General features: G+C 39.5%; 1 pseudogene; it reads left to right on the top strand.

Annotated features, from left to right (window-relative positions):
- The first annotated feature begins 1,460 nt into the window (after positions 1 to 1,460).
- LOC101706368 (interleukin enhancer-binding factor 3 pseudogene) lies at positions 1,461 to 3,766 on the top strand (annotated as a pseudogene).
- Positions 3,767 to 18,388: the final 14,622 nt, after the last annotated feature.

Below are 18,388 nucleotides of genomic sequence, written 5' to 3'. Positions count from 1 at the left end.
TGTTGGTGTATCTGGGAGATGGGTTACAGGGCAGCAACCAATCAGCAGCTAGGAGAACTGAATAAGACTTTTGGATTGGCTACTTGCAAACCTCCCGCCCCAAAAAACAAAAACAATTGCAGAGGATATTTGTGGTTTCTGTGAAATTTCAGGGGCTTCTGCGAACAATAATTAGTTAGGTTCTAAGGAAAAATCTGTGAATGACTGAGCCTGTGAATTCTCAACCATGACTTTACAGAGGTGTACTATATTATAAATTTGTTCTATAATACCTTAGTTTGCACAAGATTTTCCAATTAGTCATCGCTGGTATAGAGGAACAATATTCATTTTCTAAATTACACTTGCACCTTTGAAGATTGTTAAGCATTCATTTTAGTGTTAATAGTTTATACATTAATGGATGTTAGCATTTATGCTTGTTTAGCATCAGCAAATAATGATTTAATAATAATAATTTCTCTACTTCCACTTCTTACAACTCTTGCACATTTTGATAGGTTAAAAAACTGGACCAAGCATGGTGGTGCACACCTATGATCCAAGCACTCTAGGAAGCTGAGGCAGGAGGTGAGTCTGGGCAACTTAGTGAGACCTTGTGACAAAAATTAAAAATGCAAAAGGTCTGCAGACATGCTTGGTACACAGGCCCTGGTTAAATTGCAGGAAAAAAAATTAGTTGTAACACACACACACACACCTAAGGATTGTAAAAACTCCCAGTCTTATGTATGTTAACAGGTAATGGTATTTGTGGGTACATAGTGTTTTCTAGATTTTAATGGAAATCATCTAAATTCTTATATTAAGAATATAAGATATTCTGATATTAAAGCTGGACAAAGATATTGCACTAAAACAAAACTGTAGATCAATATCTCTTATGGCTATTGATTCAAAAATCGTCAAGAAAATATTTGCCAACACAATGTGGAAACATAAAAAATAATTACACACCAAGTGGACTTTATTCCAAAAGTGTGAGGTTGGCTTAACCTCTGAATATCAATAGATAAAAGCTAAAATCCTCACATAATCATCTCAATAAATGCCAAATTTTTTGAGGAAATACAGCATTTCATGGTAAGAATACTTACAAACCAGGGATATATGGGAAGTTTCCTAATATGACGAAGGCTATCCATGAAAAAGCTCCAGCTAGCATCATAGTGAATGGTAAAAGACTGAATATTTCCTCCCTAAAATAAGGTCAAGACAACAATACATCCTGCTGTTTTTACTCAAATTGGACTCTAGATTTTAACTAGGGAAATTTTAGGCAAGAAAATAAAAATGAAAGACACTCACATTGAAAAGAAAGAAATAAAATTACTTCTACTCTAAGATAACATTATCTAGGCACCTCCCCGGCGAGCGCCTGCCCACCAGCCCGCTCGCCCCCTGCTCGTCCTCTTCTCACCCTTGCAGTTGGACTCAGCAGCCCGGGGCACTCTGCGTGGGTTTTGCTGGGAGACCCCAGTGGGCTGTGGCAGGAGGGAGGAGGCAGCAGCAGCTGCTGTGGGGGAAGGGGACGCCGAGAAGATAGTTGAAGTATTGGTAACAATAAGGAAATCTGTCACAGTTTGAAAAGCTAAGCAAAAGTTTGATTTCCAGACACTACAGAGAAAAGTGAAAATGGCATTGTACCATCACCACTTCACCACGAGAGGAAGAAGGCGTCCAATGTGGATTTTTGTGAATGATGATCACCATGTGATGGCAAAGCATTCTTCGGTGTATCCAACACAAGAGGAACTGGAGGCAGTGCAGAACATGGTATCTCACACGGAGAGGACTCTCAAAGCTGTGTCTGACTGGATCGACGAGCAAGAAAAAGGCAACAGCGAGCAGGCCGAGTCTGACAACATGGATGTGCCCGCAGATGACGAGAGCAAAGAAGAGGCCAGGGAACAGAAGGCAGAACACATGACCAGGACCCTGTGGGGCGTGATGCGGGTTGGCCTGGTGGCAAAGGGCCTTCTGCTGAAGGGGGACTTGGATCTAGAGCTGGTGCTGCTATGTAAGGAGAAGCTCACAACTGCCCTCCTGGACAAGGTGGCTGACAACCTGGCCATCCAGCTTGCTGCTGTAACAGAAGACAAGTACGAAATACTCCAGTCTGTGGATGATGCTGCAATTGTGATAAAAAATGCAAAAGAGCCCCCACTGTCTCTGACCATTCATTGACATCTCCTGTTGTCAGAGAAGAGATGGAGAAGGTGCTAGCTGGAGAATTGCTATCAGTCAACGACCCCCCAGACATTCTGGACAGGCAGAAATGCCTTGCTGCTTTGGTGTCCCTTTGACACGGCAAGTGGTTCCAGGCCAGGGCCAATGGGCTGAAGTCCTGTGTCATTGTTACCCGGGTCCTGAGGAACTTGTGTACCTGTGTTCCCACCTGGGGTCCCCTCAGAGGATGGGCCCTGGAGCTCCTGTGTGAGAAGTCCATTGGCACAGCCAACGGGCCGATGGGCGCTGGTGAGGCCCTGCAGAGAGTGCTGGAGTGCCTGGTGTCCGGCATCATGATGCCAGATGGTTCTGGCATTTATGACCCTTGTGAAAAAGAAGCCACTGATGCTATTGGGCATCTAGACAGACAGCAATGGGAAGATACCACAGAGAGTGTGCAGCATGCACTGTGGCTCGCTGCCTTTGGCCAGCTCCACAAAGTCTTGGGCATGGACCGCCTGCTTTCCAAGATGCCCAAGAAACCAAAGAATGAGAATCCAGTAGACTACATTGTTCAAATCCCTCCCAGCACCACAGAGGCCATTACCCCCATGAAACGCCCAATGGAGGAGGACGGGGAAGAGAAGTCCCCCAGCAAAAAGAAGAAGAAGATTCAAAAGAAAGAGGAGAAGGCTGAGCCTCCCCAGGCCATGAATGCACTGATGCGGTTGAACCAGCTGAAGCCGGGGCTGCAGTATAAGCTGGTGTCCCAGACAGGCCCTGTGCACGCCCCCACCTTCACCATGTCCGTGGAAGTGGATGGCAGCTCATTTGAGGCCTCAGGGCCCTCCAAGAAGACTGCCAAGCTGCACGTGGCTGTTAAGGTGTTACAGGACATGGGCTTACCGACAGGTGCTGAAGGCAGGGTCTCCAGCAAGGTGGAGGACTCTGCTGAGGAGACGGAGGCAAAGCCTGCTGTGGTGGCCCCGTCCCCTGTGGTGGAAGCTGTGTCGACCCCCAGCGCCACCTTCCCCTTGGATGCCACCACTGAGCAGGGATCTTGACTAAGCATGGCAAGAACCCAGTTATGGAACTGAATGAGAAGAGGCGAGGCCTCAAGTACTAGCTCATCTCTGAGACCGGAGGCAGCCATGACAAGCGCTTCGTCATGGAGGTCGAGGTCGATGGACAGAAGTTTCAAGGTGCTGGCTCAAACAAGAAAGTAGCAAAGGCATATGCTGCTCTCGCTGCACTTGAAAAGCTTTTCCCTGATGCCCCCCTTGCCCTAGATGCCAACAAAAAGAAGAGAGCACGAGTCCCTGTCCGAGGCAGACCAAAATTTGCTGCCAAGGCACACAACCCAGGCTTTGGGATGGGCAGCCCCATGCACAATGAGGTGCCCCCGCCCCCCAACATCCACAGGCAAGGCCGAGGTGGGGCGAGGCCGGGCCAAGGATTTGGGGGCCACAACCAAGGAGGTTATATGAATGCTGGCGCCAGGTATGGAAGTTATGGGTACAGCGGCAACTCGGCGACAGCAGGCTATAGTGACTTTTTCACAAACTGCTATGGCTATCATGATTTTGAGTCTTCCTAAAGCATCTGAGAGTATTGCACACAAAATTAACTTTTTACTCCAATTTCCTCCAACTCCAAAATCTAAAGTGTCCGTGCTTCACTGGGTTTCTCAACCGTGGCTTTCTACCGCAGCTTGTCTGAAACTCTTAGCTTGCAGAATTTAAGACAATGGCAGTTTTTATTGTGATTTGCCTTTGAACTTGGTCATATTGAAGTTCACACTAAGTGGAAAACAATTTTCTCAGAGAATGTGTTTTTGTGCAGACTTGCACAGAATTCTAGAGCCAGAGTTGTTCAGCATCAAGGCAAAAGCCCACCTTTGCTTTTATATGGAAAGCATTACTTTATTTAAAGAGACAGTTAATGAAGCATTTTAATCTACTTTTGTCTTAATTTACAGCAGGTTTTGCATGAATTTTTAACCTTTTAACAAACTCCCAAATCAGTTTGATGCCTTTGACAGTGACGAAAATTTCACCACATCTGAATCCAGAGCAACCAACTTTCTTTTTAATTAAACGAGCATGTAAAATGTTGGGAATGGGGGGAATTTGTACACTGTGCTGAGTTATCTCCTCCCGCCTTTGTAATACTCTGGTGGGTTCTTGTTTGGGATGCGGCATTTTGTGGCTGGTTTAGTTAGAGAGTGAACTCTCAAAGGTATCAAAACTGTGCTTCCATTACCTGTGTGAGAAACAGACAGGCTTTAAAGGGTAGAAAACAAGAAATTTTGCAAGCTGCAAGTGCATGGAATCTGGATTTTTTTAAAGTGGGGTTTTAAAAATACTCAAGTAGAAAGAGCCTGGCTCATCCTCAGGTTTGAGAGAGAAGAGGTGGCATGGACTTTGGCAGGGCCAGGCTGCTGAGCTCAGGCCACAGGCTCCAGTGGCCTTGACGCCTCTCCTCGCTTGCCTGCAAGGGCACCAGACCTAGTGGCTCCTCGCTGAGCCCTTCTCATTGCAGGGCCCTTGGATGCTGGGGTTCAGCTTCTGCTCAGCACTCATTTTCACAGCAAAGCCTATAACTGTGTTGACTTGCAAGATTTTGCATTTATTCAGGCAAAAACTGGTCAAAAAAGGGTTACTGTATGATTTGTTCCCCAAGGTTTGAAACATTCAGTGAAACTTTTTAAAACTGGTTGCATGGTGTATTTTTTTTAGAAAGTTATTGTTTGAGAATAATGTCTTTTTATACCAGTAAATAGTTATCCTGAATAACGTTGAAAACTCCTCCTCTTTACTTTTTTTAAATCAATACATGTTAAAGTAACAAAAAAAAGATAACATTATCTAATATATATAAGGATTCCATCATATACTGTACTTTTTAACCAGTAAAAGACTTCATCAAAGATCTTGTATGGGATACAAGATCAACATACAAAAATCAACTTTATTTCTACACAATAGAAAACAGTAATCAAAAAATGAAATTAATACAGCCAATTAAAAATTATATCTGAGGATTATATAATTAGGAATAAATTTTAAAGAAAAAATATAATATAAATTAAAGACCATTGTTAAAAGAAATAAGATCTATGTAAATAGAAAGACACCCATGTTCATGGATTGGAAGACCTAATCTTCTTAAAATGAAAATACTTCCTAAATTGATCTGTAGATTCAATACAATCTCTCTTAGAATCTTAACTTCATTCCTGTAGAACTGCCATATTGACCTTAAAATTACTTTGGAAACTCCAGGATCTCAGAAGCACAGAGATAATCTTAAAAAATAAGAAATCGGAAAACACACTTCCCAATTTCAAAACCTAATGCAGAGTAACAGTCATCAACACAGTGTACACAGTAGTATTGAGAAACATATAGATTCATGACATAGAATTTAAAATCTCAAAATGAAATATTCACATTTGAAGCAATTGATTGTCAACAAGGGTTTTAAAACCATTCAAACCAATGGAAGAAAGAACAGTCTTCTTAACAATCATCCCAGGATAATTGGCTTTCCACATACAAAAGAATGACATTAGAGCTCATCTCACACCATATACATATGCTGGTCAGGATATGGAGAAAGAGGAACTCTCAGATGTTATTGGTAAAAATGTAAATTAATGTAGCCATTATGAAGAACAGCATGGAAGTTTCTCAAAAACCTAGACGTTAAACAGCACATGATCTAGTAATTGGGATATATATCTAAAGGAATTAAAATCACCATCTCAAAGAGACATCTCTGCTCCTGTGTTTACTGTGGCACTATTTACAGTAGCCAAGATGTAGAAAAAACTTAGACATCCATGAACAAATGAGTGAATAAAGAAAATATAAAACATATACAAACCAGAATATTTGGTTATAAAAATGAAATTCTATCATTTGGATATATCCAAATGGATATATCTTTCTACCTCCAATAGAACCACAGAAATGAGAGCAATTAGGCTGTTTATGTAGAGCTTGTTAGAGCAAGGAAGTCAGCTAGCACAACTTGCATTTTGAAACTCAAAAACAGGAAATAAAAAAAGCTTCTCAGCACATTGTATACATGTATTGAAATATCATTCTCTATTCCACAAATACATAGTTATTAAGTCATTTAAAAATATAAACATTTAAACAAAAGAAGTTCATATGTTTGATTAGCCTCTTATTGAGTTTTAACTGTATTTTTAAGTTTTATTTATTGTATTCTTAGCTCCAGCATTTTTTGTTTGATTCTTTTTTATCTCCGTTGAATTTCTCACTCAGATTTTGGATTGTTCCCCTAATTTTGGTGAACTTTCTGAATTCTCTTTTGTCTTGTTACAACATCCTTAAAATTATTATTTTAAATTATTTTTTCAAGCATTTCATCAATTTTCTTTTCAGTTGTTTGAGTTGTTGCATTCCTTTGGAGGCATCATGATATCTTGCTTTTTAACCTCTAGTGTCCCAGTGTTGATATTTTTGCATCTGGCAGATCAATTGCCTCTGCCCATATAAAAGATCAGCTTTCATAATCAAAGATTTTGTCCTGGAGATATGTCTTAGGGTGATGGTGTTGGTATTGGTTCCAGGCGAGCACAGTGGTGAAGTGACCATGGACCGTCTTTGGCTATGTTCACTATCAGGAATGCCTTGGGTTTATGAAAATTTTGTCTTCTTTTTATTTGAAAAACATGCTTCAGATATAAAAAAATTTCATTTTAATTATTTAATTTAGTTTTGATTTGATACTTTTTTATCTAAGATGTGATCAATGGTTCAGTTTTAGCTTTTAATTCGTCATGCTTTTCCTGTTTAAACATTTTGCTTTTTCATTTTTTTTTTTTTTTTTTGGTACCAGCAATTGAACTTGGAACCTTGAGCTTGCGAGGCAGGCGGTGGAACCACTGAGCTGAATCCCCGGCCGTGCTTTTTCATTTTGTATTACTATTTATAGTTTTATCCTGCAGAGCTTGAGTTGGAAATATGTACCCAAAATGAAGCCCCTCCCATTTTGCAAAAGGCTTTTGCCTATTACGTAGCACTATTCCTGATTTTTGGGGATTTGAAATTTTTGAAATCTCATTCCAGTGACCTCTCTTAAGTTTTTCAACACATGCTCAGTGTTTGTTAACTGTCATTCATTTAAACAAGGTGTAGACACACAGAGCTGACTGGCCCTGATAGAAGAGCAGTGGGGGTGGGGGTGGGGTAGAGCTGAGTCTGCTCCTGGAGTCCACGTGCTGCCCGGGATACTGCAGTTTCTGGTTCTTAGGCTGCACTCTATGGAGAGTGCACTTTCCACTGGAAAGTGGAAGTGAGGATGTGATTTCGATTCAGATTAAAAATTTATGACACCAAAACCTGATTACCCATCTACAGAAAGGGATAAAATCCAGTTGTAGAGAAGATAATTATACTTCTCTTTAAGACTAACTATCCTTAAGATAGGTTTAAATATCTGAGTGTAATACCATATACTTTAATTGTATTTTATTTATATACATTTAAATAAAACATACCTCCTCTATTTTTAGTCTCAGGTTTTGCGTAGAACTGATAAGTTCTTTCGCCAATTTATTTAAGATACATTTATTTAATACTGTGTGCAGGTATTAAATTTAGCTCAGATAACATAATCTTCCCGAGATCTCAATCAGACCCAGCCCTTCCCATCAGTACAGTAAAAGGAACCATCTCTAACAGCACACAGACCTGCTGCCCATGGCTAAGCTATTGTTTGACATTGATTTTTTTTTTTTTTTTCTATCCTAGAGGGAACCATGGGTTGAGCTGTTTCATCCAAAACTCCTTATGGCCAGTGATGGGAATTTCCCTGGCTTGATGCAGGTATAAAATTCATTAAGGTGTTCTTTGATTAGAAGTGGAACAAACTCAACGTATTTTAATGTTCCACAGATTTCATCAACCAATTTCGAGGTCAACTACCAAATAACTGTTTGTTTTAAGGCTGTTAATTTGAGCCTGAATTTAGGAGCTGACTTTATGTTTCAAAATTTAGGGCTCTGACCTGTTTTCCTTTCTCAAAGCAAAAATGCTAAGAGTTTGAAATTAACTGTCATCATTACTGGTAAATAATGCATTTAGACCTGATCTGGCTGTGCAAATAGAGTTCATTCTCCCCAGCGATCAGAAGCAGCAGCATCTGGCCATAGAAGGTAGCTAGCCTCCTTTACAGACTGTACAATCTAATTCCTTCTTCTGCAAATGTTGATTAAGCTGAAAGAGGATCCTTTGTAAAGCTAATTCAATAGCACTGTCTCCTCTCCTGAAAGGCTGGAAGATGATCTCACCATCACACGAGGCCATTAGCTTCCCCAGAAGCAAAACTCACCATCTGGCCATTTGCTGGGCTCTGCTAATTGGAATGGAAGTTTTTCTAGTACTCTCACTCTTTTGGTGGTGAGTGGGAGAAGGACAAGCTAGGGCTAGAAAATGTAAGACTGTGCTTATCTCTTGGGGAACCAGGTAAAGTCTATGTGTTGTCCGAAAGCAGCAGGACCTGCGTGCCTGACATGATCTACTGACCACTATCAGTCACAGATGACTCAGTCATTTGTGATCAACCTGACATTGTGGACAGCAGAAAACAGCAACAGCTCTTCTTGTATCATCATGCAATATTTGACTTTCAGTCCTGTCCTTAGGTAGCTGATCAAGGAAAGCCACTGAAGCATTGCCTTTAATAGGAATGGAGAAAGCATTTTCAAAACACCAACCAGCCCAAACCTTGAATCAAGCCTGCATTTGCTCCATTATTATTCCCTATGTCAGCTCTGACAGTAGTCCCTGTTTTAGCCTCTCTTGGTATTACAGATTTAGAGTTCTGACTGAATCGTTGAAAAGAGAGGGCAAAATTGAGCATTATGCTGCTTTTGTTGAATCCTCCTCTGGGTTAATTTCTGCTAATTATGCAGCTGCTTTTTGATTCGGTTCTATACAGTTCTACATCTCAACCTAGGAGAAGGAAGACATAAGCTCCAAAGTTAGATTCCAACAAATCACCTGACCGTAATCCACATGTATGGCTGACAATTTGTTCTTTCTTATATTTCTATTTTTTTTGAAGTTTCTGGTCCAATGATAGAAAAGAACTATTATCTTAGTCACTGTCCTTCTCTAGGACAAAATAACTGACACCCACAATTTAAAGGAGGAGAGGTTTATTTGGGCTTATGGTTTTGGCCCATGGTTGACTGGCTGTAAGGCAGAAACAGCACGGTGGAAGGGCCTGGGGAGGAAATCTATTCAACCCATGGCAGCCAGAATGAAGAGAGAGGAGGGAGGAGTTGGGAGACGAATATACCCTTCCAGGTCATGCCCCAGTCATCCAAGTTCAAATAGGCCCCACCTCCTAACAGCACATTAGTCCACTGATAATGGATGAATCTACTGATGAGCACAGCACCTCCATGATCCAAACACCTTCCACACATGTGAGAATTTGTGGGGACATCCTAGCTCTAGACCACAACAATCATCACATGCAATGGCAGCATTCTACATTCTGTTGTTAGCATCTGTGAGAAGTTGATTTGGCTACTGTTGGGTGGAATGTTTAAGTGTCATTCCTGAAGCAAAGAATTGACTCTAAGTCACTGAAATCATGAAATAGAAAAAGGGATAGTGAGAAAGCAAAAAGCTTCTTCCTGGTCCTTGGTGGTGTCAACAAGGCCATGTGGACAAATAAGAGATTCATTATTATGTGTTCAGCTATTTAAGTTTTGAACGCCACATGGTAGTATAGTTTACCTCGTGTGACACAAGCAGTCAGTCTTACTTGCTTGTAAAAACAACAAATGTTCTCATTTTTTATTGTAGATTTATTTAGGTAACTTTGCATACCAAGCGTATGTGAAATATTTTTTCATGTTTATTACCATTCATTAAGAATCTACTGTAGTTGAATAAGTGTTGGAGTATTGATCCCAAAAGGCACCGCAAATTTTAAGACATTGATTTACAATCAGAGGAGGATATAGACATGTATGCATAGAGACATAAACATGCCTACACATAGATCGGAGGAGGGGAGACTAACTTAGTTGAATACAGTACCTCCAATTTCTTTCCTCTCTCCTCACTTTAACCTCACTCACTCTAAGATAGCCCTGGATGATGTACTCAGCTGTTCTGATAAGAGAAGCCTGCCTGAGAAGGAACTACAGTACTTGAGTCTTGTTTTGCCTCCCTATGCTCCAATCAAGCTAAGTAATCAAGTCATGTGAAAGTTTACTCAATTGATCTTGTTTACATACTTCCTCCTATTCAAGAAAGCCATCATTTCTTGCGGCGTTGACGACAGAACTGAAAATCATTCACAGACAGGTATCTCACAAATTGGAGTGAGCTGCATGCTCTAATTAAGTAGCTAAGCAGTGAAAGGATGTGGCATAAAAGAGAACAATGAGCTCTGTAGAGCCAATCAAGGATAGTTTGGGAAAGGGTAAATTTTCCATGAGATGTCATAGGTAGGTTGACAATCCTAAGTATGAAAAATTTGTTTTTCTATAAATGAATAAATAGGCATCCACTGAGTGACAGCCATATGCTAAGTGCTGTGGGATTTTTACTCACCAAGTCTTTTTATCCTTGCCATAGTCCTATCAGAAAAGGATTAGTAGATTCATTTTACTGAGAAGAAATTGACACCAGATATCCAGGGCCTGGGTCACATATCTGGAGAGCATGGAAATGAGAGCCTGGGAGTTTGTCCTTACAGCTCTTCTCTGTCAACCCTGTGGTGGCCTCTCTAGTAATACACAGAGGCAGGACTGACACTGGAAGGGGAAGCTGAGGCACTTTCAGGGCCTTCTACAGGGCTTGCTGTCAACATTGTTATTGTCTGCCCTCTCTGCCCCTGCTGGTCAAAGGAAAAGCCTTAAAAAGATGTTTTCCTAGTTGTATGCTCCCCTGGGTGGGCACCAATAGAACCTGATAAGTTGATTCATGCTGTGCAGTTCTCCTCCCAGTGAGCAGCTCACCTTCCCCTCAGCATTTTACCTTCCATGCCCTGCACAGCAGGCCTGGACTGGCTCTGCTACTCAGCTGTCAGGCAGAGGGGGAAGGAGAAAGGGGGACTGTGACACAGTGCTCATATTAGGCAAATCTTTCCCCAGCTAGTACTTTCTATCCTGGGATTATTTTGTGAACACAGATTTCATTAGAAAGCGATTGATCTGAACATCTGGGGGCTCATACACTGACATCAGCTCCTTCTAATTGCAATAATGTGGTTACATTATGATTTTATGCAAGCAGTGCAAGCTCCATGCACAAACTATTGATTAATTACATATTTAAGGCATTTGAGAGTATTGGTGGAGTGCATTTGTTGTTCCCTTGGATTTTCTTCTTTGTCTTCCTTGTCTGAACTTTTCCTTGATCCTCATTAGCCCCTCCACCCCATTGCCGTTCCAGTGCATCTCTAGAGCTTTCACTTTATAAAGAAAATCAGAATTTCTCTTTACCATTTATCTTCTAACATGCACTGGGCTCTCGGAAGGTGACTGGCATGAATGACAACTCATAGGAACATTACGTTTTCCTCTGGAGTGAATAGTCTCACTGAGATGTGTTTGGATATGAGGATGGGCCTTAGCCCAGTTGGGGCAGCAGATTGCTTACACATGGGTGCACATGTGTCTTGTTACTGCAGAGCTGCTGCCTGTCCTCCACGAGAGGTTCTGCTGCTCTGTGTGCTATGAAATCTCAAATAAAGGAAGAACAACAGCTGCAATGGGCCCAATCCAATGATGACAAAGGTGAATAAAATTACTCCCTCTGGGAAGTAAAATGTTCATTTAGTGGAGGGAAATTATCATTTCCAAGTAGAACATTTGGCTTCCTGAGAGTGAAAGTGTCAGCACAGCTTGATAATAACACCTCAAGCTATAATAGTACCCTTTCCCCTCTGAGAGGAGAGCTGGCCTCTTTCTCCCTAAATTTATCTTCACAACATCTTGCAGAGTAAGTAGGCTCAGGTGTTACTGGCCCTCTTTTATAGAGGAGAACACAAGAGCCTGAAAAATTTAGCGATTTGTCATTGGAAGCCTAGAAATAATCTAGATCAGTGTTTCTCAACCTTGACACTATTGGCAGTTTTGACCAGTTAATTCTTTGCTGGGTGCTGTCTTGCTTATGCTAGGATTTTAGCCAAATTCCCTGTCTCTATCCACTAGATACTAGTAATGTCCCCCAGTTGTGACAACCAAAATGTCTCCAGTGTCAGTGTCCCCTGAGGCACAAAAATCATCTTTCGTTTAGAAACAATGATCTAGATTAGCCTGGAAAATCTGTTGTAGCCTATGGAAAGCCTCAAGCAAAATGTGAAGTAAATAAAGCTTGCTCTTTCAATTGCATAGTTTCGCCTCTGTGTAACAGTAGCACTTACATAGTGTTCACTATTTTAAGGGCTTTATATATTAATTTATTTAATTCTTAGAGTGATTTTATTTGAATCTCATTTTGCACATAAAAAAGAGAAGTTAGTTAGTTTGCCCCCAGTCTATCCACCTAAGAAGCAAGGCTGGTTTTCTGGGCATTCAGCCCCACAGCCACACATGGTCCTGTGTGCTTGGTTTAATGCTATGTCACCACTGTATTGCAATTCTTCATCATATTGTTTCATGTTTGAACAAAGGATCCCACATTTTATTCTGCTTTTTCACAAGTTATATAGTCCTACTAGGAAGTGAAAGAGCCAGGAATGGCATCGAGAAGCTTCCAAGAATGGATAGACTATGTTGCTAACATCTCACCATACTGTCTCTTACATTTTTTACTTGTTCATTCACTCATTTATTCACTTAGTAAATTGTACTGTGAGTTTATTAAAACCAAGCACTGGATTTGGCAGTGTGGGAACAAGAGAGACACAACACATGCTGTCCCTTTTCTCCTGAAGCCAGCAGTATCAGGAGGGACACAGGCCAATACACAGGCATCTGAATTTGGGAAATGCAGTTGCTATGGGAGCATATTGGGGGTACTTAGCACAGGCTGGGAGGTCAGGATGGTTTGGATGCCAAAGCAGAAGGGCTGGGTGAGAGTTACACAAGTGAAAAGAAGGAGAATAAGCGTGATCCAAGGCAAAGGAAGGAACAGTGCATAAGCTGAGAGTGGAACTGTGATAGTTAGGGAATAACAAAATGGCTCAGCATGAAGGGATTGTGGAATTAGTCAGCTTTCACCATTGTAGTACATTTGCAACAACATATATATCTTCATTAATTAATCACCTTTTTATTTTGAATCTGTGATTATAAGTGCAGTATTTGAGGCTATTTTATTAGTCATTGCCATATTTTTCAGTAGAGAATGCTGACAAGTTAGAGGAAAATTAATAGGAAGCTTTTTTATATTGTTCCTAAAGAGTGAAAAAGGATGTAAGGTCTTCATTCTTAAATACAAGACACAGACTATACTAAAACGACTTTATCCTGTATTTTTACTTGTCAGAGTGCTCTTTTTACATCCTTTGGATTCTGATTGTATTTGAGATAGTATTTAAATACTTAGTTCAAAGACTTACAGATATGTAAATTATTTAAAACCATTTCCTGGCTTTACTTCTGTGATATTTCCCAGAGTTCAAGTTCTCAAATATGTTTAAATTTTTTTTTTTCATTATCAGGCACAGTACATAAAATAGTCTGGGTCTTTATTTGTTTTAGTTGCAGGCTCTTCTAGCAAAGAGGGATGTCCTAGATTTTGCCCAGTATTGTTTGAGATGTTGTGTATCTGGTTTTCTTTATATGTGTCTCTCTTCCCTCCTAAAAATCAAAGTAAAAGTAATTACAAACTGAAAAAACCCAACAATCTAGAAATACAATTTATCTTTCAGTGCAAATTCTGACTGCAATTTTCTAATTAAAACAAGGCTTCTAGAACTGTCTTTCTCTGATGTCCTTAGCTGGTTGGCTCTTGTAAGCTTTTCTTATAATACCTCAATACAATTTGAAATATAACAACTAACAATTTTCAGAGTTAGTTACTGGGCCAAGTGGAGTTCTTTGTTCTACTCTCAAGCAGCCCTGTTGCCTTAAGAAAGAGCATAATATTTCCAATCCTAAACAGTTAAATGTGCATTGTGGCCCCTTTATCCACCCACGCTGACAAAATGATTCTCCACAAGTGAGTGGGTGTTTACTTAGGACAATGTGTCAGTTCCAAAACTTACAAGAAAAAGTCAATGACACAATATAGCCTGTTTTGAACCCAAACTAAAATACCTTTCAGTGGTTGGAGGAAATGGAAGTTTTGTTAGAAGTTATAGAGGTGCACAGGAGGGATAACATCTAATGTTCTTTAACACAGCTGTGTAATTGGCAGCAATTAACTGAATGTTTCAAAATAGCTCTTCAGAGTTTGAATGTTCCCAACACAAAAAATGATAAAATTTTGAGGTGATAGATGTGCCAGTTATGCTGATCTGAACATTACACATTGTAAACATGGATTGAGAATCCATTGTACCCCATACATACTTGAGTATTATACATCAATTAAAAATTTAAAAAGTTAAGTGAAAAGTAAAATGCCTTTCAGATGGTCCAAACGTGTTTCATTCCATGTGACAGTGTTTCCCAAAGTATTTGCTTACCTACTGTCCATGCAAAGGTGATACAAGATGTTACAAATTCAGGTTCTCAGGTTCTTCCTTGTCCTACCTGAATCAGTATTAGGGGCTGGGGCTCTGTAGTATGCACCTTTAGTAAATGACATAAGAGATTCTTGTGTACATTGATATCTGAGAAGCAATATTATGGAGAACAGAACAAAAGAAGAGAAAAGTTAATTTGCCAGTGGAAATTTAGTAACTGTATGCTATTTGCACTGTTTGTTAGAGCTGAGTTTAGATTTAGCAACTTTTATGCTACTTGCATGTGAAGATACTTAGTTTAGTTTGGTGGCTCATAATCACTAAGCCTGAAGAACTTCATGATCATCTGTCCTTGACCTAATTTTATGATGTAACAAGTAAGATTGGAATATTGGATACTGTGCAATATTCAGCAATAAATATTTAAGGATGTTTATAGCTTGGTTTTATGATCCATTAAAAATATAGTGTAGTCTTTATATTTTGTTTAGAGTTAAAAAGGAAGTCTTAGGTCTGAGTGTTGAATGTTTAGATTAAGTTAGTTTAGGAACTTAACACACAACCCCATGGGGTAGGAGTGCTGATTTGCAAAAAGGAAAAATTCTATTGTTTGTGTTGTAAGTGGTTGCATCTCTAAGTATGGTCTCTGGTCCAGTAGCATGATTATAGCCCAGGAGCTGGTCAGAAATGTAGAATATCATGTCTTACCCTCGAAATACTGAGTTTAACAAGATGCTTAGGTGATTAATATGCACATTAAATTTGAGAAGCACTGCCCTAAAAAGTACTAGGTTTTAGAATATGTAGCTTACATATAGGCTTAGGGATGTTTGTCTACACAGAGCTTGAAGATTCCCTTAGTGGTAAAAAATTTAGAAAGCATAGTTACCAGAAATGGATGATCCCTGAAATATTTAAAGGGCGAACAATAAGCCTTTGAATGTTAGCCTTCTTGATTTTTAAAGACTGCAGCAATTACTGGGTAAATAAGTGTATCTAAGCAGAATTAACAGTAGTTTCATGGAATCCTGACCAGTCACGTCAATGATTATTTGTTAATTTTTAACAAGAGCTTTGTATTCTGTCATGAACTACACAGCAGATGTCTATCAGATATAGAAGAATTGTAGATGACAAGAGCATCTATGTGGTTAGAGATTGGTAGAGGGGATAAAGTAAAAGCATAATGGATTCATTGCATTTATGTTAATACCTGAGAGACAAAATAGTTTATGAATTGTTTTTCCTGATATGATAAAAGACTTTTGGAAACAGATGGCAAATCAAAATAATTTCAGTGTGCAATATATAATGAGAATAAATAATGTGGTTTAGGATATTGATATCCAAAAGAAAAATATTGCTCAATATTCAAGTCTAAGAACAAATCCAATGTCAAAGAGTCCCCCAAGAAAAGTAGGAGGACCTCTTGGAATTATTCAAGTATGAACTGGAAAATCAGTTGCTTTGGTTATCTACAGATGAAATAAATGTTTTCCCTTTCTGAACATCTCTGAATGTATGAACTGAGGAATATTGTGCTATTATTGATGACTATGAAGCCAAATTACCTGGATTAGGCTTACATTGAAACATTGATTTATTTACCCTGTCTTGTGCCAGAGATTCCCATATGAGGAATGAAATGTGGGCTTTTTAAGTTAGGCTCATAATCGCCAAATCCAACAACTTCATGGTCATCTGTTCTCAACCTAATTCCATGACTTAGCAAGTAGCACTGGAATATTGACTACTGTGCAACATTCAACAATAAATATTTAGGGGTGTTTAGGGATTAGATGTTTCATTCACAGGTAAATTTTTCTTTCTGTAAATTCATTTCTTAGAGGTAGGCCATTTTAACAGAAGCTATTAAGATGACAGATGCTTGAAAATAGTGAAGAGTTCCTAGTTTGGACATTTATGGACAAAATAAAATTAAAATTAAAAACAAAAGGAAAACCCACTATGATCCATTTAATTAGAAATTGTCAGTTCTTAGGGGGAAAGATTAGCCCTACAAGAAATAATATGGTGATCCTCTAAAGCACAGCATAATCAAATTGTGGTAACATATAGTCCATAAATACTGGTTCAATATCTACTTACATCAGCATTTAGCACTAAGGCACAAACAGTTTTAGATGATAGATACTTATCCGTATTCTGGGATTTGATAATCCTACTGTGGTAGGAAGGGACAATTTCAAACATAGAATAGAGAAGGAAAAGTTATCTCCCTTTTCCCTCTGCTCATGTCACACTTTGTTGAGTTAGAAAAATTCATCTTTTCAGAATATATATTGAATGATATAGTAAGTGATGTACTCTCAAATTGGCAAAATTAATGGAAGAGGGAAAGTGTTGTTCCTTCCTGAGAGATGATTTCCACATGTGACATGATGAGGCCTTTCATATCCCATGAGTTGTTCTCCCCTTTTCTTCTCTTGCATTTTCCAATCTGCATAATTGAAAACACAAAGAAAAAGCAAAATGAAATCACCAAGCAAAAACCCAAAAACTTTCTGAATGGTTTTCTGAGAAATAAACTGTCTTTCCTGGGACATGAGATGAATGAGAGTTGGCATTGTTTTTGTTGTTATTGTCACTTTCAGTACAGAGGCCAGAGGTCATTATCTAATCTGCAACCAAGTGGAATCAATCTGCTCCTCAAAGATTCTGTCCAATGCACCTGGGCCTCCCTGGGGTCTGTGGAGTGTGGTTCATTGTCAAAGACAGGAATGGATATCGGCACTCCAGGGGAAACTATTTTTTCTGTCAATAGACATGATTTCAGTGTTCTAGACAGGTAATCAGTTATAAAGCACCACAATCAGTTCACATTTAAACATTAAACAGGTGGGGCAGGAGACAAGTAAAATTTATCATGTTTACTAGGTTTGCCAACAACAACCTTATCCTTGTAAATCACTTCTAATCTGTGCTTCTTGCTAGCAATTTTCCAAAAACTTGAATTAAAAAAAACCACCTCCCTAGTAAATGCTTGGTGGATTCTCAAGGGCAGATTATATTTTAAAAGATCTCCCATTTTTCTCTTACCTGCAGTTTATAGAATGTGTGCAGCAGTCAGCCCCTGTGATACCCAGGTTCAATGCCAGCTTGGTAAATGGTAAGAGAAAGAAACTGAAAAAGCCCAAAGGAAGCGCCTCTCTAACATTAAGTGGTATATGGTTTGTTAAGACTTTTTTTTTCTATTACACCATTAAAAGTAAAGAAGAACGACTTTTCTTTTTCTCCTGATTAGAAGGCTTCACCAGATTTGTGGCAAATAAATTGACAAGTGAGGGCATAGATGACAAGAGAGAGATAATTGATGGAGGCAAGTGGGGGCCTGGTGCATTGGTATGTCCTGTGGAGGGTGAGCCAAGGACATCTATCAATCAAATTGGTGACAGCAGCCAGGGAGACTTAATTGGAGATTCATTGAACCTTTAATGATGTGACAGGGAAAAATAAGGATGCTTAAAAGCATCCAAGGCTTTCTTTTCCTTTGTTCCAACAATTCTCTTAGAAAGAGTGGAAAGTGGACATTGCTCCAGGGTTGAACATTCATTGTTCCCCT

The sequence above is a fragment of the Heterocephalus glaber genome, unplaced genomic scaffold (assembly GCF_053883595.1).
Source record: "Heterocephalus glaber isolate CG9 unplaced genomic scaffold, H.glaber_assembly_v1.0 deba00001509, whole genome shotgun sequence".
Lineage (NCBI taxonomy): Eukaryota > Metazoa > Chordata > Mammalia > Rodentia > Bathyergidae > Heterocephalus > Heterocephalus glaber.
The sequence above is the reverse complement of the archived record's forward strand: the minus strand, read 5'-3'. Positions and strand labels throughout refer to the sequence as shown.